Source organism: Hipposideros armiger, unplaced genomic scaffold (assembly GCF_001890085.2).
Source record: "Hipposideros armiger isolate ML-2016 unplaced genomic scaffold, ASM189008v1 scaffold_1183, whole genome shotgun sequence".
Classification (NCBI taxonomy): Eukaryota; Metazoa; Chordata; class Mammalia; order Chiroptera; family Hipposideridae; genus Hipposideros; species Hipposideros armiger.
This window is the reverse complement of record NW_017732533.1, coordinates 169269-194196: the sequence shown is the minus strand read 5'-3', so window position 1 is coordinate 194196 and position 24928 is coordinate 169269. Positions and strand designations below refer to the sequence as shown.

Sequence of the window (24928 nt, the reverse complement as noted above, 5' to 3'; positions counted from 1 at the left end):
AATTCTGGGCTTTGACTCCTTTATAGCTCATTATACCTTCCTTTAAATCAATGATGAAGACAAAATATGAGCTCTAAGTGACATTTTTGTAACTTATTGGCCTAGTATAAATTGATTTAGATTCTTCCTACATGCTCTAAAAATCAGGCCATGTATATCCCCAGTCTTCTTGGATACACTAAGTGGTACAAAATTAAGGAAAAAGAAGCAAGGGTAAAGTGTTTTGGGATTAATTTACACATGGTATTTTCTCTTTTAATAAAATATAGTTAACAGAGAGCTTGGAAGCATTGCATCTACTTCTTCTCTGGATCCAATAGAAACAAATACTGATTTTTAACAATGCATTAATTCCAAGAAAACAATATTATACTAAAATATTTTGAATTTCCAGGTTAGCTTATACAAGTATGTAGATTTAATGCCTATTTCTCAACTTGTAACAATTTGTATGTTACTATAGGAGATTAAATGGAGTTACTTTTTCCAGGCCAAAAGGATGAATTGCAAATAGATTTGACACAATCTTAGAATGATGAATTGCTGTTTTTATTTTACCTACAAAGCAAATATATTTATCCCTTTGGTAAAATTAATAAGTAATTTATTGTAACTATGGAATTTATAACCATTAAAGTAGCAGAGAATTATTTCTATCAGAATCAATTAGGAAATTTACTGACCTCCTAAATGTAAGTTGAGATCTTCAGGTTAGTGGATTCGGGAACTTAAGGATATGCCCAAAGACTAGGTTCTTTCTATTTTTCTACTTTTTCTTTTACTATCTGCTTTTTCCTAGCCTGGGTCATTTCTGAACAAATCTCAGCTAGGAAAAATGCTACAGCAGATACTGCTATTTGCCTATTCTTAGTCCATTCTCTCCCTGCCTCTGCATAACAAACATCTGATTTTGTTTAGGGCTGCCATGAATGTCACTTAAAAGTTGCATTCTCCCTTGTAGTTAGGTGTACTTGTGTGATTAAGTTTTGCCAAGCACAACAGGCATCTGAAGCTTACGAGTAAACTCTAAAGAAGACGGGCCCTCTCTACTTCTAAGTCCTACATCAATAATGCATAATACATGGGGCTTCCAGTAACAATCTTTAAAAGAGTGTGTTGAGCCCTTGTACTCCCTTCCTCCTGCTTTCTGGTTGGAATCAAGTTTTAATGGAGGGAAATAAAGAAAAAGCCTGGGTCTCTGATGACTTTGTAGAGCTGCCCTGCTATGCCTATTTAGTCTAGCTCCAGGCTTCTTTTAAGTTGACAGCTGACAGTAAACACAACTGATACAAATATGTTTTCGTTGTTTTGGCTTATTGTTCTGAATCAATCAGTGTTAAGGGAACTGAAATTAGCATGCCTGGTTTAAGCCAGTGGTTCTCAACTTTGGATGTGGTTTACAGTCACCTGGAGAATTTTAAAAGCCTGGGCTCTACCTCAGACCAATTAATCAGAATCTCTGGATTAGAACCCAGGCATTATGGTTGTTAAAGCTCTACGGTAAGTCCAATGTGCAGCCAGCTGGCTTAGACTACCCAGAGCAACCGTTGGAGGGAGGGTCCATCTTCATCCCTCAGTGCAGCTACATAATGGGGGGGGGGAGGAGTGGGCTGGATGTAGTACAATCAACGCCAACGTTCACTGCAAGCTATTATCCTAAAAATGTCACAGAGCATTAAGAAGGGGACAGTTTACTTTAGAAAGAAACATGTATATAAAAAACTAAGAGGGTTAGCAAATAGGTTGGCCTTATTCTATCTTAAGCAATCAGAAAAATTCAGGGGGGAAAGAAAAAACAGGTTTGGTTCTGCTATACTGCCATGTTTTATTGTTGCCCTTTCTGTTGATAAAGCTAAAAGCTATTTTGCTACATGCCAACACCACAAACTAAAGGGTGCACAATTTTTCTTTGTTTGGCTGTTTTCATGCTGGGTAAAAGAGTTTCTTCACTCTTTTTCTGTAAAATGCATTCTTGGCGACTGTCTTGGTATAGAGAACAAAAACGTCTCAGTTTACAATGAACTCTTAAGGTGAGTTGGCCTTTAGGAGTTCTAGAGAATGATTCTATAGATTGAGGAACACAAACACCACTTCCAAGTCTACCAGATATATAAGAATAGCAGAAACAATAAAAGATAAGTGAATTTTAATGTTTTTGGTAGCATTAAATGGCTGTCTTAATACATAAAAAATATCTATCAGAATATTGGAAAATGTATAAACTATTCACCAAGGCACATAGTTCAGGTGAAAAAATGACATGGTGAAATGTAAAAAACTAAAGGACATATTTACAATGCAATTTTGGGGTGACATAAAGATTTTGAGTAGCTTTCCTAAAAGCGGTAATCCTTTAACAGAGAACATTACAAATTGGCTGGATTCGGAAACTGCTTTTTGGAAATATTGGCTGAGAATATGATTTCATCTCTTTCTAGACTGTGTTATTAGCCTCACTTAGTTTGCCCAAACCCAGAGAAAAGAATGTTTTGAGAATTTACAGTAAATTCTCATTATTCATAGAGTCTGTATTTGAGAATTCACCTGCCTGCCAAAAATCATTTGTCACCCCAAAATCTACACTCAAGATGATTTGATGTTATTCATGAACAAGCACAGGGTGACAAAAAATTTGAGTTGTCTGATGTTCCCAGCGGGGGCCGAATAAGGTGAGGCTTTCTTGTTTTATTTCTCACACTTTAAACAAAAATGTGTCCTTTTCATGCTGTATACATTGCTATACTTTTTTATTCTTGTGCATTTTATTGAATAATTTTGCTGTTTAAAATGGCTCCTAAGCATGGTACTGAAGCTCTGCGTAGAGCTTTTAAGGACAAGAAGGCTCTCTTATGTTGCCATTTTATAGTTACACTCATAGCTCCTTCTCTATCTCTCATCATTGATCCTTGGCAACCACTAATCTGTTCTCCATTTCTATAATTTTGTCATTTCATAGAAATAGAACCAAGTTGTGTGACTTTTTGGGATTGCTTTTCTACTTAACATGATTCCTGGGAGATTTCCAAGTTGTGGCATCATAGTTTGTACCTTTTTATTACTGAGCAGTGTTCCATGGTATGGGATGTACTAATTTGTTTAACTATTCACTCATTCAAGACATCTTTTGGTGTCTGTTGATTGTCTTTCTCATTCATGATGTAGTTTTCCTGAATCCTGATATAATGAGTAATTTTCTATTGTATCCTGGGCTTTTTACATATTATAGGACACTGGATCCTATTTATTTGTATGTATGAGGTGTGATCAAACAATATGGTGAGTGTTTAAATAAAAAAATTACAGTAAAAGACACGTCGCCATTAATCCCCCTCAAAATACTCCCCCTCACTTCAAACATACTTATCCCATCATTCTTGCTACTTTCTGAAACAGTTCTGAAAGTCCTCTCCATGAGTGTCTTTAGTTGCACTGTCATGGCTGCCTTGATGTCCTGAATCATTTTGACTTTGGGGAAGAGCCAGAAGTCACATGGTGCCAGATCTGGTGAATAAGGTGGATGAGGACACACTGTAATGTTTCTATTTGACAGAAGTTGCTGTATACCAGAAGTGATGTGCGACACAGCATTGTGATGATGGAAGATGATTTAAGGCACACTTTAAAACACACCTTCTCTCAACCATAGCTCACACCTGACTGCACCAAACAAGTTGAAACTTGTCATGCACTGCTACTAAGGCTCGGCCTGCTGCTACCCATATTGAAGGTCCCTCCCTGCTTTTCCGTTGGATTCACCATATTTTATGATCACAACAGAAAGTCTCCATGCTGCACATCGCTTCTGGCATGGCAATTTCTGTCAAATAAAAATATTATGGTGTGTCTTCATCCACCTTATTCACTGGATCTGGCACCATGTGACTTCTGGCTCTTCCCCAAAGTAAAAATGATCATGAACGGTAAACATTTTGAATTGATTCAGAACATCCAGGCAGCCACAACAGCACAACCAAAGACACTCACGAAAGAGGACTTCCAGAACTGTTTCAGAAAGTGGCAAGAACAATGGGATAAGTATGTTTGAAGTGAGGGGGAGTATTTTGAGGGGGATTAATGGCAATGTGTCTTTTACTTAAATAATTTTTTTATTTAAACATTCACTGTATTGTTTGATCACACCTTGTATACAGTCATCTCCCCTTATTCAGGATTTAACTTTTTATGATTTCATTTACTTGTGGTCAGTCATGGTCTGAAAATATTAAATAGAAAATTCCAGAAATAAACAATTTATGTTTTAAATTGTATGCAATTCTGAGTAGTGTGATGAAATGTCAAACCATCTCCTTTGTCCATGTATCCTTGTTGTATAGTTAGTTAGTTAGTTAGTAGCTGTCTTGGTTATAAGATAATTTGAGAGAGACAGAGAGAAAGAAAGAGAGAGAGCAAGAGGCCACATTCACATAATTTTATTACAGTATATTATTATAATTGTTCTATTTTATTATTAGTTATTGTTAATTCTTGCTGTACCTAATTTATAAATTAAACTTCGTCATAGTTATATAACTATGGGAAATACATAATATGTATATATACATATATGTATAGGGTTTCATGTTATCCACAGTTTTAAGCATCCATGGGGGTCTTGTAATATATCCTCCATGGACAAGAGGGCACTACTGTAATACATTTTATATATATATATATATATATTTAATATTTTTATATACTTATACTGAGGTGTAGCCTGAGTGTATATGTTCAACTTCACTTGTCCTGCCAACACCACCCAGGAAAAAGTGGGGCACTAATTCACACTACCTTGTTTGAGGTGGGTGGGATGAAAGTTTAATTCCACACTCAGCCTTGCTCACATTTTCTGAGTGAAAGTGAACAGAGGACTTGCATGGCCTTATTACCTCTAATTGAAGGTAGAAACTCAGCTCCCCATTAAGCCCCACCAACATCAAAGGAGGGGAAAGTGGAGTGCTTACTATCCCCACCTCCCAGCACCTCATTAAGAGGCAGAGGTATATTTTCTTCTGCTGGTATTTGGGCAAAATTTCCGGAGAGTTTATTTCTTGTTGGGTCACTTTTTCCCAAGCCTTTGTCTTGGAGGAAGAGGCTCTTGGAGTTTTTGTCTGTTCATTCACCTCTCAGCAGTCCCTGATTAGAGGCCTCTGCAGTGCCTTTTCTGAGACATGTGGGAGGTAGTAAATAAATCCAGAAAACTCACTGTGTGTTGTTATGCAAATTCTGAGGTCCCCAGGCAGTCCAGATTCTTCTTTCCACATTTTAGAGACTTCCTATGTCTGTTTGTTGTGTTTTGTCCAGGCTATTTTAGTGTAAGAGACAGGACATAGGAGGAATGGGGTTACTCTGTCTTGATGTGTCCGAAGTCTCTAAGTAACATTTTAAAAGACAGAAATTAGTTTGAGAGTAGGGACGGCAATCAGTGGAGAAGAAAAAGTATACCAAGAAAAGCCACAAAAGTGGAAAAACTGTGTCTTTCTCCTTGCTTCTGTTAACGCATCTTCTAGAAACCTAGTTTCAGTTTCCTCTGTTTAATATTCAAATTTCATCTTGCTTTTTGGCTTCCTGACTCAGAAACTGACATTATTAGCCATTGCAAATCAATCAGCATTTTAAAATGTTTTTCCTGGCAAGCAAATGGTGAATTATAGCACAGTTAGTTAAAATTAGCTTTTTTTTATTGTTTTCTCCTCTAATCTCTGTACTGAGTGTTGTAGATGTCATTTCACTGTTAAAAGAAGTATTCACTTTTTGAGGGTTTCCCTTTTGTTTGTTTCTTGGTTGTTGTTGCTTTAAAGCTAAGCCAATAACCAAGAAGTCTCAGAAACCTGAACTATGCAGTAGTTTCATGTGCTAACAGCCAGTTTCATTTTTTTAAAAATTCATATAAATTAGACTTTACATGTACATCTGAGGATGTCAATTTTTGGACTATAATATTAATAAATACAGACATGCAGGAATTCATGTCAGTAACACTAGAAAAAGGTTGTCTAGTCCTGTACCGAAGTTAATGAAAAATAATATATTGGGTTGTCGGAAAAGTCATGATATATTTTTTCTATGTTTTTCATTGCAAAAATGTTTCATGACTTTCCCGGCAACCCAATATATCTGCAAGGAGATGGGCGTTTCTGAAAGAATGTCACAATATATGTAGTGATTAAGCAAAACCCATAATCTAGTTCTTCAACCGGTGTATTGCTTTCTTTTACTTTGTTGTTTTTAATTTGATTCACATGGGTTAGATATCCAGAGCAGGTACTATAAGACATTTTAAAATTTCCTAAGTAGATTAAAAAAAATTCTGATAATTATGGTTCTGGCTAATACTGGAATTAACCTTTCTCATGTGTACACCATAGCATTGATTCCACAGTCTGAGTCCTTTCGAGAGTGATATTTTAAAAACAATGAGAACTAACCCGTTCAATTAAAGAAAGGGAGCTTTGAGGAATTTGAAATAGTAGAAGAAGACACCTTCATCTATATAGGAAAACATAATGAGAGTCCAAATGAAGTTAAGGGCAGTGAACCATGTGGGACGAGCGGATTTGAAGGTTTGGGAGATGAGGGTGACAGAGAAACTAAACAAAACTATGGCTCTATTATATTTGGATAGGTGATCAAAGATAAATTTATATCCATTATCTAATTGGAGCTGGAAATAACCAATCTAGAGTTCAGAAGAAAGGATGGAGTGGATCTCTGAAGAATGGAAAGTTATAGGGGATACTTTAAGCCCAACACTTAAATTATAAGGCATGTGCTATAGACTTAGTTACACGCCCTCCCACCATATTCATATCTTTAAATCCTAACCTTTATTGTAACTATACTTGGAGATAGGGGCTATAAGGAAGTAATGAAGGTTAAACGAGCTCATAAAGGTGGGGGCCCTGATCCGATAGGATTAGCGTTCTTATTAGAAGAGATACCACAGAACTCTTACTCTCTAGTTCTCATTCTGCACTTACACTGGAAAGGCCATGTGAGGGCATAGTAAGAAGGCAGCCATCTGCAAGCCAGGAAGAGAACTCTTATGACAAACTGAAGGACCAGAATCTTGACCTTGAACTTCCCAGCCTCTAGAACTGTAAGATTTCTGTTGTTTAAGCCAATCAGTCTGTGATATTTTGTTGTGGCAGCCCAAACAGACTAACATAGCATGTAAATGGAAGAGATTTCCCAGGGAAACTGGCTACTATAAGAAGAGCTAAGTAGTAAGTAAGTAGTCTTAGAAGGTTTAAACTGACCTTTTTAGCAGATGATATAATCAGGATAATCAAAGTTATCAACTAGAATCTATCAGAATTAATGAGGGTTAATGGTGCATCCAATAACAAAGAACATATTTTTTTTAGAAAAATCATTAGCTTTCCTAAATGCCATTAATTACCAGATTAAAAATACAATGGATGGAGAATCATATTCATAATAATAAGAAAGTATAAAATACATAGTGTTACATAAAATAAATAGTAATTGTCAATATATAATAAAGAAAATTATATAACTTTACCAAAGATATAAAAGAACATCTAAGTAAATAGATTAGGTGGTCTGTTTTCTTTGGTAGAAAAAACTGATTACTGTAATGCTGCTAATTGTTTAATAATCAATATAGTTACTGTAATTCTGAGCAAATTATCATCAGGATTTTTTTTTCAGGGATATGACAGTCATAAAATAATTAGCAACAGCAGAGTATTTAGAAAAAGACACTAATGAATCATTTCAACTCCTCAGATATTGAAATCATCACCATCATCTGCGATACTTGAAGCAGAATGGTACTCAAAAAGGTATGAACATTTGACCCAGTAAAAGAGAAGGTCTGGAAACAGTTCCATGTAAATATAAAAATTACTTTATAATGAAGGTGATGCCATGCACTTACAGTGGAAAAAACACTTGAATTTTCTATAATATTAAAAACACACAAAGGTGTAATTGTACTGCAACATTAGTTAGTCATTCAGAGAGCAAAAGTACTAGATTTAACCACATACCAAAGTAATTCCATATTGAGTGACAATTTTAAATGGGGAAAGAAGAAATAGGTAACATAGTGAAGAATGGAAAAACATGTATCTGTGTGTCAAATAGAACCTTATATACAAAGCAAAATTAATAACTGCAAAAAAAGTACTGATTTGATTACATAAAAATTCTAAAGTGTTATGATTATTAACACAATAAAGCCACAGGTAAACTTCAAAAGTGGTAAAAATTGCAGCATGTCTCAGAATAATGTGACAACATTCAATAAGACAAATGATTAAAATTCCAAAAGTAAGAATAAACGTAGAAAATAAGGTTTTAAAAGCTAATATGACTATATGTGAAAATTAAAATATGAAAATATTAAATTCCAGAATTACTCCACAATTACATATTAAAATAATAACTAAATATATCTTGTATCTGACAAATTAACAAAGATATAAAGGAATAAAAGAATCAAGTTGGGGAGAATAGGAATTATCATGTACTATGACAGAAAAGTAAGTTGCTGAAACTAATCTGTAGACCAGTTTGGAAATAAATAGAATAGATTTACACATTCTACTCCTGTGATTTTAGTCTGAAGGGATGCTTAAGAGTATATACCAACTGTTGTATACATACACATATATAAAATGTTTTTTAAGAATGACTGAAAGACAACCTAAGTATTCAGCAGTTTTAGAGTAACTGAATAAATTCATGTAAGGGATTATATCCATTCATTAAAATCAATTAAGTTTAATTAACCAAGATGAATTAACTAGCCTATAATTAAGTAAACTTATTAATTTGGAAGTATATTCATGTTACATATAAACAGGTTATGCAATACTATGTAGAGGAGTAAACATTTAAAATACATTCTGTATGGTAATATTGTGATTTATAATGAAATACATATATTTGATTTTCATCCCATTTCTGGCACAGCGTTGCTAAGTCCCTTGAAATTTCCTAAATAAGAACTGTAAAGGTATCTTGATATCCACAACAAATTCCTTTCAACCACATCTGAGTTTATGCCCATGAGATGACATTTGGAAAGCACCTAAGGAAGGGGGTTGGTTACCAGGAGAAACAACCATGTGATGAGAGGGTGGAAACTTCCACTCTCCACCCCTGCCTTCCCACCACTGGGGAAAGGAGAGAGACTGGAGGCTGAATCAATCACCAATGGCCAACGATTTAATCAACCATGCATACATACTAAAGCCTTCATAAAAACCCAAAGGGATACCATTAGGAGAGCTTCTAGGTCAGTGAACACAAGGAGATTTGAGGGTGCTCTGCCTTTTCTCCATACCTTGCCTTATGCATCTCTTCCAACTGACTTACTGAGTTACATCCTTTTATAAAAAACCTGTAATCTAGTAAGTAAGATGTTTCTTTGAGTTCTGTGAGCCACTCTAGAAAATTAATAAAGCCCAAAGAGGAATTATTTGGAACCCTTGATCCATAGCATGTTGGTCAGAAGCACAGGTGACAATCTGGACTTACAATTGGCATCTGAAGGGAAGGGGGCAGTCTTATAGGATGGATCACTTAACCTGTGGCATCTAACACTATCTCCAGGTAAATAATATCAGAATTAAATTGAATTGTCGGAGAATCAGCTGGTGTCAAGGACCTGTTTGGATGTTTGGGGATACAATTCTCACCTTGGTGTCAGAAGAAAGTCTAGAAGCATAGGCATCAAATTAATGATATTGATCTCTGTGGTTAATATTTTCTCCTGTGTGCATTACCTGATTAAAAAAACAAAAACAAGAACAAGACAAAGAACAATAACAAAACTAAAGACTATACATCTTTTGTAAAACAGAATATTTTACGTAGAAAAATAAGAATTGTCAATCACCCAAATTTGGGTAGAAGAAGAGATGCAAACAATTAAAACAAAAAGAAATAGAGATTTAGGTAGAAAACAAGTAGACATGATATTAAAGTAGAAAAAAGAAATTTCAGTGAATAATGGAGGAGAAATAAGAGTGTCCGTTGCTTCCTGATTTATTAAGTTCTTGGAATATGCCCAGCACTCTCCTAGGTGCTGAAGGGAAGAGAAATAAAGACATAAAAGTATTTAACCTCAACAGAACTTAGAATCTAGGAGAGAGGGACAGGATGATGGATAAAACATAATTTACAACACTTGCTCGAAATAGTAATGTGGCAGTGGGGATGGAGGGAAATAGATTTAAAACATTTTGGGTGAGAACTCACAAAATGTACTTTGGATAAGAGTACATGTTTTTGGGTCTTGCTGATGGGCTGAATATGGGGCAGAACGAAATACAATGATTAGGTTTTGGCTGCTGTTAGCTACTGAAATTAATAACATGGAGCGAGAGAGAGAGAGCGGAAGTTAAATTTTGCATGTACTAAACATAGAATGGTGATTAATTCTTTGAGTGTACATATCAAGTAGAACGTTGGATAAATATGTTCAAAGCTTAATTGAGGAGTCAATGCTGTGCATAGAGATTTGGAAAATCATAAAAGTAAAGATGGCTATTAAAGTCAAGAGATTAAATAAGATTGCTTAAAGGGAGGATGTAGACGGCTAAGGGCTGACTCGACTCCTGGACCAGTAGGGAGTGTTTGGAGAGGAAAAATGATGCCAAGATGACTGAATAAAATCAGCAAGAAGAAGAAAGAACACAGGAAAGTGGGATATCATAAAAGCTATGAGAAAAAAGGGTATTTCATGAATAAAGCATAGTCTATTTGGCTAAATATTAATGAAAAAAAAACAGAAAAATGTCCACTGGATTTGGCTACATCGATGTCATTGACAAGAACCTTGTTAAGACCAATTTCAATGTTTGATTGGGTCAGAAGTCTTTGGAATGGGTTGAAGAGTGATTCAGCAAGTGTTGATGAGAATTTTATGGAAAGGAGAGAAATGTATAGTATCTGGAAAAGATAGAGGAACAAGAGAACCATTTTTTTAAATAAAGATGGGAAATATTATAATGAGCTTTTATGGGGTTTGAGATGAACCAGTGAGATAAAGTGAGTGATGGCCCTGCAGGGAGAGGTAGTAACTAAGAAGTAAAGCCCTTGAAAAGGTGGAAGACGATCAGTCCAGAGCACGTTTTGGGGATTAACATTTTTGGATGAAACGATTTATCATCTTCCACTGTAACCAGCAGAAAGGCAGAGAATATGGCTATAAAAGCTGGTGCATATATAGACTTAGTCATGAAAGAATGTAGGAATTCTTGGTTCATTGAAGTTTTTCTACAAAGCGGAAGACAAACTCAGTAACTAAGAACTGGATGTAGAGTATAAGGATGATTTGTGAAGTGATACAAAGCTACCGAATATTGAACTAGGAGCATAGGAAAGAATACTTTCTAGAGATATGTAATAAGATTTCTAAGCAATACTGTGTGGCCATTCAAGACATAAAAATATAAATATAAAGATACACCACTTGGCCTAATTGTATAACTTTCTATTGGAAGGTTAAGTACTCAGGCATAGGAAGAAAGAATATGGAGAGTTAGGGTCAACCAGGTTGGGTTGTTAATGAAGTGCATATTACAGAGGAGGTCTAAGGGAGTTAAGGGTCCTGCAGGAAAGTAAATACAATGTAAGGTCATTTAATCTAAACTGTGTAGGTAGGGAAGTGACAATAGGTTATGGGCGATAAATAGGAAGAACTGATCTTAATGGATTAGATGACTTGATTAAGTCAAATAATCTTTAAAGTACTAGGTTAAGAGAACTGGAAGAATGTGCTAAGGTTAGTAGAAACTAAGGAGCTCACCATATGATTTTGGATAGTGTGACTGGGAAGGAGACACTGAAAGAAAAGAGCTAGATAGATAAACAGATAAAGAATGAGAAACCATAAAATTACACACGTCCTCCATGATCATGTTAAGTTACAAACAATGGTAAGTTTAAAGAAAGAAAGACAGTGTGACTGAGAACCAAAATTTTTGGTAAATTAGGGGCAGTTACCTGGAAGAAAGTAGAAATAAGAAAAAAAAAAAACCCTAAAGGTGAGTGAATGAGATTGTGTTTTTGAAGAAAGAAAGAGAAGAACAATTCAGAAGCTGTATTCCTGGAACCTGAATTACTCATCTCCATTTCTCCAAAAGCTCCTGTATATGTAACACTTCCCATCTCAGTTGCTAAAACTATCCTTCTGATTGCTTAAAATTAAACCAAAGTCCTCTTAATGTCCTTAACTCGTTGAAGTGTGTGGGAACCTTAACCAAATCTAGTAAGAAGTCTAAACTTGGAACTCTATGAATCCCAGGACTGAGTGAGGGATTCAAGGATAGGTTACATATTTATTAATAAGAAAACTTATTCCCTATCAGGTAAGATTGGCTCAGAACCTAATGAGAACAGTAACCCCTTCTTCAGGCTTTTTTTGTGTCACACACCTGAGAAACACAGCTTCTTACTTCAGGGTTTCTGTTAGCTATATCTTCAAGGCACATCAAGGTAATACTTAAACAAAATTCAGAATATACATAATTCTCCTACTCACCAATTGGGAGTCCTAGAAGACATATTGAAAACATTTAGAGGATGAAGAGACATGGGGTTTGGATAAGATTAGCGATATAACCATTAGAACAAGTATGAGAGAACACAATGATATATGCAGGCTTGGATATCTGTGAATGATGAGGTAAATAATATTTACTTCAATTTCTCCTGAAAATGCATTTATCTTAGAGTTACTTTGAGAGTGTTGACAATCAGTGTAAGCTAGAGTTCTGTATATTTAGTTACTTTGGTATAGAGCAATAAGAGAAAAAAGTTTATTATACAAAGGAGGAGGTGATTTTGTTTATGCAAATTCAGAGTGACTACTTTCAAAATACAGATGTTGTCTTTTGTGTTCAAGCATAGGCAAATGGGCATAGCCTAAATGAGAAAAAAACAAGGTTCATAAGATGTAAAAAGAAGGAGGATACCACATCCGAGAGGCTACGAAGGACAAGATTATAAGATTCAAGTGGTTATGAAAACCGAGTTCATTATCACCATCTTCAGGACCTCAGGGTGGCCCCAGAAAGGTTACCACTGGGACAATTTAAGAAGACTCAGAGTTGGGAACTCCTGACTAATGAACACATGTAATATGCAGAAAGAGAATCAAGTGTCTGTACCAGATGATATGATAGAATAAATGCAGAGAAAAAAGAGGGAACCAAGGCCATAGATGTACTTATGATGTGAGTTAATAGGGGAAAATGAAGTCAGGACCAGGAGTTACAAGTGGTTACTAAAAAGTAAAAACTTAATTTAAATAAACAGCTAATTTTTAAAGTGGTTATCTATTAGACACTATCCTAGGGTTATTGCTACTTTGACTTGTTGACTCCCCATTAGAAAATGTAAACAAAACCTAGAGAGGCATGCAATTCCCATCTACATGTTATAGATTAGAATTGGATGCCTGAGAAGTAAGTACCCGCTAGAGTCACGCAGCCAGTGAGTGGGGTCAGGATTCACACCCACTCTGTCTCTAGAGCTCTTGTCTTTAACACTAGGAATGCGAAATAAGGAATTCTAGAATAATACAATAAAGCCAACAATACTGTCTTAGCAGAAAAAAATTAACTGAGGAATATTAGAAAATTAATTGAGGAAGTAAGTTATATAGAAAGATTTAACATATTCCTGATGCCACATCAGGACTATCATCATAAATGCCAAGTATTGAAAATGTAATTATTATTTCTAATATGAGAATTTTGATCAGAAAAAATATGTAGACAGGGCTGGCGTCATGAATATTCAACCTGTGAAGTCATACAGGGACCTGTGCATAGGAGAGGCATGTGCGTTGTTTAATGCATTAATGTCAACAGAGCATTATTCTTAATACAATTTGAAAAAGAGGCCTTGCATGTTCACTCTGCACCAGAGGCCTCATGATATATATATATGGTCTTATTGTATATAGTGAAAATGTTTGATTTTAACCAAAGTGAAAGCACTAAAAAAAGTTATGGTTGAAGATTTGGAATGTATTAGTAAAACATAAACACATGAAATTCATCACATGTCCTGTTAAAAAAAGAAAGAAAAAACATCAACATATCTCTGATTACGAAATCAGGGAAATCAATTGCAACTAATTAGCTAACTGTAAAGTAATTTGGAAAGATATCTGAATTATTGGAGTAAGGTAAAGCCTTGGAAAATGTTCCAACAAGCAGTTGAAGCCAAGAAAAGAAAAGAAAAATGATCCAACTTAGTTTCAGGAAGAAAATGCACAGAATGTGAAGGCTGTCCCAGAGCATCTGCCAGCTCTACAGGGGAAGACACTAAGAGAACAGATGGCAATAGAAAGGAAAAACTCATGCCCAAACAAATCTAGACATCTTCTGGCCAGCAGAAGAGGATTTGCCACCATAGGCTAAATCTTTTAGGACCCAGCCAAAATGGATGAGGAAAACCTACCAAACCTGCTAGGGTTTTGCTAATGCCATTTCAATCATTTGCATGTGGAGTGAAAGAAAGCCAGGTAATCTTGTAGGTGCCCAAGCAGAGATGTGCATAGTAGTGGATGGTCTCTTAAAAATGATTGCTTCAATGTTGAGGGCAATGGAGAACAAAGAAGGGAAAGCCTTTTCATTCAGTAACATATTCCCTTATTAGCATGCCCAGATGGGGATTTAGCACTCGAAATAAATACAGTTCTACAGCAAAGGATGATTAAAGGAAGGCACTCAGTTGTTGCTTTGTCAGACAATACAAAGACCGAGTGTTCTAGATCAAGATACACTTCTGACAAAGAGCTGGCGACTGCAAGATGATAATAGTCTTCTTATTTTCTTTTATTGAGCACAGAAATATGTGTTTCTATATGGAGACTTTCTGACACCATATAAAGGCAAAAGTCCATATGTTGAGTGGAATTTAACCAGATCAAGCATTTGTTTTCACTATATCTTAATACTAAGGTACACATTTAATAATGAAGACTCTATAAGCCGAATTCACATACTGTGCTACTTTTAAAAATACAATTGCTAAAAATTCTAAATGGATTTCAGAAACTTAATCAACTTTTTATTGCTTTCTCATTCAAGAAATACATATACTTTCTTAAGTATCAGAAGTGATTTTTGGTTCCCAACACCTAGGTGTTGATTTGTAGATTTTCAATTGGACGATGTGGCAGGAATATTTTGGGGTTATTTATTATCAAGCCTAGCTTTGACAAGTAATATTACATATCCAGAATAATGTATCTGCAGCATAAGCCTCTGTGAAATTGATGCAACATGAAACGCTTCACATTGCCTGTGTCCGAATCAAGAAATCCATAATCAGGAATCCAGATTATCTGAACCTCATTATTTTTCTTTCAGCATTCAACAAACATTTATTTCAGATGCTATGGCCATAGAGAGGGGAACTAATTCTGTATCATATTAATCTCTGTATTACTAGCAAATGATAACAGCGCCTCTCATGCAGTAAACATGAGGTAATGGGCTTTATGTTGGAGTAAGTGGTTTGGAATACTTGTCTCCACAGAGAGTATCATTTACTTTTTTTTTTTTAATTTATTTATTTATTGTTAGTTTCAGGTGTACAGAACAATGCAATAGTTACCCTTTTCACCCTCACAAAGTAACAACCCCCCACCCCCCATCCACTGCCCTCCCAGAGTATCATTTACTTTTAACAAGCAATAGTAATGTGCTGAGGTGCTAAGGATTTGGGTTTAACTTTTGGTTCAATTTGAAACAAGTAGTGATTTTTGAAATCTCATGTACCAAAACTATAGAACAGACAAAATTCCCCTCCCATTGGAATAGGTTATTTCTTTTGTCCTCAGTTTTATTGAAATATATATAACTTACATATAACATTGTATAAGTTGAAGGTGTCCAATGAATTGATTTGAAACACATATATTTAAAAATGATTACTTCATTAGCACTAATAACTCTTTCATGTAATATAATTAGCATTTTTTGTGGTAAGAGCATTTAAGATCTAGTATATTAGCAATTTTGAAGTATATAATGCAACATTATTAGCTATAATCACTGGCTGAACATTAGATCCTTAGAACTTGTCTTATAGTTAGAAGTTTGTACCCTTTGACAAGCCTTTTTCCATTTCTCCAACCCTAAGTCCCTGGTAACCACCATTTTAGTAACTGTTTGTATGAGTTCAGCTTTTTTAGAATCCATATGTGATATTATACAATATTTGTCTTTCACTATCTGATATGTAATTTAGAATAATGCCCTTGAGGTCCATCAATGTTGTTGCAAATAGCAGGATTTTCTTCTTTATTGTGATTGTATAACATTCTAGTGTGTGTGTGTGTGTGTGTGTGTGTGTGTGTGTGTGTGTGTGTGTAAATGTGAGATATATATTAATATATCTTACATCTTTATCCATTCATCTGTAGATGGTCATTTATGTTGTTTCCATATCTTAGCTACTGTGAATAATGCTTCAATGAATGTGGGAGTCTAGATAAATCTTCAAGATTCTGTTTTTGGACCGGCCGAGTGGCACGTTGGTTAGGAGTTGGCTTGGGACCCAGCTCTAAGCAGCAGGGCCCTGGTTCGGGTCAAACATTAGGGCCAGTGACACTGCGCCCTCTACAGCTAAGATGGTGAACAACGGCTCGACCTAGAGCTGGGCTGCCATGAGTTGCCAGTGACAACATAGGCTGCAGTCGGGCCGGTAGCCGGTGTGAGCTTTCGTGAGCTGCTGTGAAATGCCGTGAGCCGCCCTGAGAGCCATCCAGTGGCCAGCGAGTGACTGCCTCACCTGGGTAGCACGCAATGATAATACCAACAGGGGCCAGTGAAGCAACGTCCCCCACAACTAGACTGAAGAACAAAAGGACAGTAACTTGTCTGTTCCCCTTCCCTGATTCCCCAATGCTGTTCCCCTCCCCCAATTCCCCAATAAAATCTTGATTCTGTTTTTGTTTTCTTTAGACGTATACCTGAAAGTGGAAATGCTAAATCATATGATAGTTATATTTTTAATTTTGTATGGAACCTGCATAATGTTTTCCACAGTGGCTGCACTAGTTTACATTCCCAACAGTAATACAATGTTTTCCTTTCTCCACATCCTTGTCAGCACTTATAATCTCTTAGTTTTTTTTTTTTGTTTTTTTTTTTATGATAGTCATTCTAACAGGTGTGATACAATATCTCACTGTGGTTTGGTTTTGCTTTTTCTGATGACTAGTGATGTTCAGTGCCTTTTCGTGTAGTCCTTAGTAATTTGTATGTCTTCTTTAGAAAAGTATCTATTCAGTTTCTCTTGCCCATTTCCTAATTGATTGTCTTGTTTTTTTGGTTTTTGGGTTTCTTTCTTTTTTTTTTTTTTCTGTTGGGTTGTATTAGTTTTTTGGTTTTTTTTTTAATGTGCTGAGCATGTTATAACCCCTTATCAGATGATTTGCCAATATTTTCTCCCATTTCATAGACTGCCTTTTAATTTTGTTGATTGCTTCTTTTGCTGTGCAGAAGCTTTTTAGTTTGACGTAGTCCCACCTACTAATTTTTACTTTTGTTGTTTACACTAATTTTTGCTTTAGTTTCTTACACTTTTGAAGTAACATCCAAAAAATCATTGCCAAGACCAATGTCAAGGAGCCTTTTCCCTATGTTTTCTTTTAAGAGTTTTATGATTTCAAGTCTTCAATCCATTTGGAGTTAATTTTTGTAAGTGATATAAGATAAAGGTCCACTTTTATTCCTCTGGATGTGGTTATCCAGTTTTCCCAGAACCATTTATTGAAGCAAATCTCTTTCTTCTTTAAGTATTCTTGGCTCCCTTGTCAAATATTAATTGACTGTATATGTATGGGTTCATTTCTGCATTTTTATTCTGTTCCATTGGTTTATGAGTCTATTTTTACATCAGTACTAGACTGTTTGACTGCTATCGCTTGGTGATATAGTTTGAAATCAGTAAGTGAGATGTTCCCAGCTTTTTTGTTCTTTCTCGGGATTGCTTTGGTTATTCATGTCTTTTGTGGCTTATACAAATTTTAGAATTGACTTTTCTATTTTTTCGAAAATACCATTAGAAACTTACTAGGGATTTCCTTGAATTTACAGATGGCCTTGGGTTGTATGGACACTTAAACAATGTTAATTCTCATGAATATGGGTTATCTTTCCAATTGTTTGTCTTCTTTAATTTCTTTCATCAAAGTCTTGTAGCTTTCAGTGTATATATTTTCACCTCCTTGGTTAAATTTATTACAAAGTATTTTATTGCTTTTGAGGCTATTATGAATGGGTTTGTTTCTTTATTTCAGATATTTGTTGTGATGTGTAGAAACAGAACTGATTTTAGTGTGTGGATTTTGTATCCTAAAATTTTGCTCAATTCATTGATTAATTCTAACAGAGGTTTTGACAGAGTCTAGGAGTTTTTCATGTATAAGATCATATCATTTGCAAACAAAGACAATTTTACTTCTTCCTTTCTGATTTGGATGTTTTTTTTTTTTATTTTCCCCTTGCCTGATTAGTCTGTCTAGCACTTCCAGTACTATGGTGAATAGGAGTGGTGAGAGTGAGCACCCTTGTCTTGTTTCTAATCATAGAGGGAAAGCTCTCAACCTTTTATCATTGAGTGTAATATTAATTGTGGGATTGTCATATATAAACTTTATCATATTGAAGAAAGTTCCTTCAACACCCAAGAAATTAAACGTTTTTATCCCTTTTATTTCTGAAGTATATCTTTGCTAGGTACAATATTCTTGATTTGCAGTTTTTCTTTTCTTTCAGCACTTTGAATATATCATCCCATTCTCTCCTGGCCTGTAAGGTTTTTGCTGTAAAATCCATTGACAGCCTAATGGGAGTTCGCTTCTAAGTTATAACCTTCCCACCCCCACCCCCACCCCTTTTTCTTCTTTTAAGATTATTTCGTTGTCTTTGATTTTTGACACTTTTATTATAATATACTTTGGAGAGGATCTCTTTAATTTGATTTTGTTTGGTGACCTATGAGCATGAACTTAGAGATCCAAATCTCTCCCCAATTTGGGAAGTTCTGAACCATCATTTCTTTAAATAAGCTTTTCGCCTCTTTTCCCATCTGAAATTTCAATGGCTTGCAATTTTTTTCTTTTGATGCTATCCCATAGTTCAGGTAGGTATTCTTCACTTTTTTCCATTCATTTTCTTTATTGTACTTAGGCTGGATGATTTAAAAGACCTATCTTCAATCTCATAGGTTCTTTTTTTTTTTTTTTGCTTGTTAAGTTCTGCTGCTTTTGTTCTTTTTTGCATCTTTAAATTCATTTGTTGTTTTTTTAGCTACTGAATGTCTGATTCTTTTTATGATTCTATCTTTTTATTAAACTTCTCACTTTGTTCATTTATTGTTTTTCTGATTTTGTTGAATTATTCTTCTGTGTTTTCTTGTAGCTCATTGAGATTCATTAAAACAATATTTTGAATTCTTTATTTGGTAAATCACAAATCTTCATGTTTGGGTATGGTTACCAAAAGATTATTGTGACCATTTGATGGTGTCATCTTAATTGTTCATGTTCCTTGAAGTTTTGCATTATTGTCTACATTTGAAGCAGCAGTCACCTCCTCTAATCTTTACTACCTTTGGGGGAGACATAACTTCTGTCAGTCCTGCAAGAAATTCTGAGCATTTCTCAGAACTTCTGTGGATACAGCTGCTCTACACTTCTTGCCCCCTCTTGTGGAATAATTATTTAGTTTACATGCCTTCTTTGTATTATACAGTACTCTGGGCTGATTACTGACAGTCTCTTCTTTCTTTTCCCAAAGATGACCTAAACTCAAGTTTTTGGTTTCTCCCTGGCCTGTTGATTTGGCCAGCTTTTTACATTTACTCACTAACTGCCTGCCAAAGCCTGTTCTTGCCACTGTTATTGGGAGCATACACAGGGAGCTGGTCATAGGGTAAGTTGTGTGTGGGTGAAGCACTTAGCTAGAGCACTGGGGGTGCCCATAAACCAGTTGGGGGAGATCCATGGATAAGCATCCCCAGTGGCTCATAGCTTCTTAATGGAACTTGTGACACAGTTAGTAATGTCCACATCCTTTTAATGTGTCCCTCAAAAGGCCTCTCTTTTGCTTTCCCCACCATTCCCCACATACTGGTCATTTAGCTCATGATTCTGTACCCTGGATAGAGCAAAACAGAAATGAGCTCCTTTGGCAGTATCTAGTACAACTGGGCACTCACTCACTAGCTCTCTTTTATAACCTCTGGAGAAATCATGGGCCAAAGAAAACTTCTCCTGATCCTAAGTTTTGCCCCCTTGGGGGAAGGGTAACGCAGATAAAGTTAAATTTTTCTATATCCCCTCTTACACATCCAAACTCTTTTTTTTTTTTTTTTCAATTCAAAATAGTGCTGGGACTTCTCATTTGGAAACCTGGACTTCCATAAAGGCTCTCTTGTCTGTGGGTGATTGTTAAGTCAGTGTTCTCCATGGGCTCCCAGATCACAGTGTAAGCGTCTGGAGTTTGTGCCTAGGCTGCTGCAGTGTTCATACCCAGGACTGTGTCCCGTCTGCTTATTTCCTGATGCAGGGGTGGGTCCCTTGGCATATAGATCCCTTGGCGCATGGTGCTGGGTCCCACTGCTTTATTAAAAGCACTTTTGTCCATGGCTGGATGCTATATTTTTGGTTTTGCATGAGAGACGATACAATGGATATCTTTTGCCACCACAATGATGACTTCACTCTGAAAAGATTTTTTTGAGAGTTAAAAGCCTCATTGATTATGAAGTTATTAAATTTTAAGTATTGTAAAATATGTTATTTTATTAAAACAAATATATTCTCTGCTTGCTAAGCAGCAATAATTGTTGTAACATTTGAATCAACGTTAGAACTCAGAGTGCTTTAACACGAGTTCATCAGATTTACTCTTTATGACTGCCAAAGGCTCAGTTTGATTTCAATTCTAAAATTCGCTAATCACCCATGATATAAATCTCTTAAGTAGTTAATATGATAATATTCATAATCTCTCATCTTAGTGTAATATATTAAAGAAATTATTTTGAGTACTGTACTTTCTTACATGATTTACATACCCATATTATGTGTCCTCATTAAATCTTAAAATTGCCTCTTTAAAGCTTAACTATATTCTATAGCATAATTTATCTGGATAGTTTTAAATTGTTCCAGGTCATTTTCCAACTACTGATTTTTTCAATGGAATGTAACTAAGCTATATTCTTGATCATAAAGCATAATTTCAATTTCTCTTTGTTATGCACATCCAGAATCCTTGTGTTCATGCTTGTTTGGCCTATCATGAATTTAATTATACATTAAATTTGTAGGTTTCCATTGTTATATTAAGGGGCACGACTAAATGCATTGTTGTTATTTAAGTTGTGAGAAAAATATTCATCTTTACATTGTTTTGAGTTACTCCTCATTTGCTTGCTTTTTTATTAAGGGACTTTATTTTTTAGAACAGTTTTACACATACAAAAAATTGAACAAAGGATAGAGTTCCCATATACCACCCATCACAGTCTCCACTATTATTAATATTTTATACTGGTATGTTACATTTGTAATAAAAAACTATTGTTAACTAAAATCTGTAGTTGTTTCATATTTCCTTAATTTTACCCAATGTTCTTTCTGTATTCAAATTCTATCCATAATATAACATTAAATTTAATTATAATTTCCCCTTAGAGTCCTCTTGGGAGTGACAGTTCTTTAGATTTTTCTTGTGTTTGATGACCTTGACAGTTTTGAGCAGTGTAAGTCAAGCATGTATTAGGATGTCCTTTTATTGGAATCTGATGCTTTTTAATGGTTAGACTGAGATTATGGATTTTGGAAAGTAAAACCACAGAGGTAAAGCGCCATTTTCATAACATCATATCAATGGTACATACTATCAATATGATTTATAACTGTTAACATTGACCTTGATCACCTGGCTAACAGAGTATTTGTCAGATTTCTCCACTGTTAAGTTAGATTTTTATTTCCTCTTTTGCATACTACACTCTTTGAGAGAAAATCACCTGTAGGGTATAGTATCTACATAATTTATTTGAAATTCTGCTGCATGGAAGATTCGTCTCTTTTCATTTATTAATTATTTAATTGTTTATATACATCAGTATGGATTCATATATATATTTACTTTATATCTGTGATCATAATGCCTACTTCATTTTGTTGCCATCTTTGGCTATTGGTAGTCTTCCAGTTGGCTCCTATGCCCCTTTACCATGCCTCAATTCTCTCTCTCTCTCTCTCTCTCTCTCTCAACTGCTCACTTAATTCTTTTATGGCATTATGGGATGCTCCAATCTCATCTTGAGTACTTTCAGGCCTAGTCCTAGAATCAGGCAATTCTTCAAGTGTCTCTGGTTCTTTTTATTAAAGAATGGTATTAGAAACCAAGATCGGGGTACTAGCTTCACTTTTTGCTATTGGGCATCATTTATTTTAAGCCATGTGCTCAGCTAATAGAGCAATGAAAGGTATGTGTGCATTAACCAATGTATATACATATGTCAATAAATATTTCCACATATGAAACCATCTCTATATTAAGTTAATCATTAATTTTTACTGATATTCCCAACTGTAACAGTTTACCACATGGATATTCTAGACTCCCTTCTTATTTATCTCTGAATTCCCACTTCAACAGTGAGAAACTTGGGTTTTACTAACTGCCATCCATTTACTTAATTGTTTAATTGGGTATAGATGTATAGCAATCTCAAAAGTGTTCATCCATACTGTGGTGACAATTTTTTGCACAGAGCACAGTGCTCATGAGCAGTTCATTTTGCCCTTGTTCTTACACACACCACTCATTTTCAAAGTTACTCAGGTTTCTACCTTTACCACATTCCCTTCAACAAGGTTCTTTGATATATTTCTAGTACAGTTAGATTCTCTTGTCACAGTCTCCATGCTTTCCTGAGATTCCTCCAAAATCCTAAATGATTTTTGAAAACTTGCATAAACTAACATTCATTCTTTGTGCTATAAAGTTCAATGAATTTTAATAAATGCCAAATAGCATACATTTGTTATGACAGTATCATGCTGAATTGTTTAATTGTCTTAAAAATCCCCTGTGCTTTCCTATTCATCCCTATTTCCTCTCCGTGAACCCATGTCAACCATGGATCTTTTTACTTTCTCTATTGTTTTACTTTTTCCATGATGTGAGGTAATTGGAGTCAGAAAGTATGTAGCCTTTTTAGACTGGCTTCTTTCACTTAGGATGCACTTAAGTTTCTTCCATGTGTTTTTGTAGCTTGATAGCTTACTGCTTTTTTTGTTGTTTCCACATAATAATGTTCCATTTTATAGCTGTATCAGTTTGTTTATTGAAGGACATCTTCGTTGTTTCTAATATTTGGCAATATGAATAAAACTGATATGAATATTTATGTGCAGGTTTTGTGTGGAGATAAGTTTTCAATTTAAGTAAAACAACCAGTTCCAGTCTTGGCTAAAGGCCACTAAGCTCTCTCCAGGTTGTCCTCTGCTATACTAAAACTCCTCTGCGTCTTGTGGGGGCAAAGCTGGCCACCTGGCACCTAGAGTGACCCTGGCAATGCAAGTCAAAGTGTAGATGAGTGGGGTTATGAGGTGTGATTGGTAGCTTTTACAAAGTCAATGCTGTTTCTGCTCCGGTCTGCCCCGAGGCCCGCTGAGTGCTGCGCAGCCAGAAGGCTTGATGTGCATCTTCTGGCACTCTTTCCGCTGGAGGGTGTGGGGGGTGTGAGATTTCAGAGCTGCTAAAAGCCACCTGCCAGGGTGTCTACGAGTGAGTCAGCAGCTGAATTTGCCCTGCCTCCCAAGTTGTGCAGGAGAGGTGGGGGCGGGGTAGGTAGGCTCACACTCCACAACCTCTTCTCACGTGGAGTTTCTCAACCCCCTAAGAGTAGGGGCACCTCTGTAATCTGACGCTACTCTTCCATTCAGGGGTCAGCTTAAGACTCTGACATGATGGGGGCCAAGGTTTCTGGGGGAGGGTAGGGGTGGGTTCTTATCTATGCAGTTGTTTTTTGCTTTCTGTCCGAGAAAACAAAAAGATAAAAAACCCCCAAAAAACCCAAGAAACAAAAAATGTCCCACTGCCGTTTTGAGCTGAGGTTTCTGGCTCAGATGCTCCAGCTGAGCTCCTGCTGCCTCCAGGAAGGACTGCAGGGGCACAGGGACTGAGCCCACCCTGGTGCTGCAAAACTCTCGCTTTGCCTCCTGGGGTTCCGAGTCTCCGCAGCTGCGGGTGTGGGCTGTGTCTCCACGTGCATCTCACTTCCCTCTTCCCCTGCTCATCTGGTTTGAGGCTTCTGCCTCAGAGTCTGCATGCTGCCGAGTTCCTGTTGCACACCTGGGGGGACCAGATGGGTGCAGGGACTGAGCCTGCCCTGGCGCTGCAACCTCTCTGCTCTGTCTCCTGGGGTCCCGGAGCTCCACAGCCGAGGGTGCAGACTGGGCCTCTGCATGCATGTCTCCTCTCTCTCTCTTCCCCCACTTGCCCAGCCCGAGGCTTCTGCCCTAGACTCTGCAAACCGTTGTGAGCTCCGCTGCATGCTCTGCGGGACAGCGAGGCGCAGGGAGTGATCTGGAGAACACTCTCCAATCTGTTCTCTGAGGCCCGGTGTCTCATCAGTCGCGGGTGTGGGCTGTGCCTCAATGCATCTCACCTCCCTCTTCCCCCACTTGCTGGGTCTGCCCACCTTCCAGTAATCTTTGGGCGAATCTCTTAACTGCTCTGTGTGATGAGTAGAGATTCCTTTGATGAGTTACAGCAGTTTAAATTGCGGTGATTTCCAGGGGAGAACTCAGGGAGTCCTCCTCACAGCCGCTGCTTTTCCCTCCCACCCCAAGAGTCTTTCTGGAAAAACTGTGTTTAGCATTGTAACACACTGCTCGACT

At 36.4% G+C, this 24928-nt stretch overlaps 1 pseudogene; it reads right to left on the bottom strand.

Moving 5' to 3' along the window:
- The window catches only part of LOC109376733 (40S ribosomal protein S20 pseudogene), a 34882-nt pseudogene extending 10383 nt beyond the window's left edge, over positions 1-24499 (bottom strand).
- Between the last annotated feature and the right edge of the window lie 429 nt (positions 24500-24928).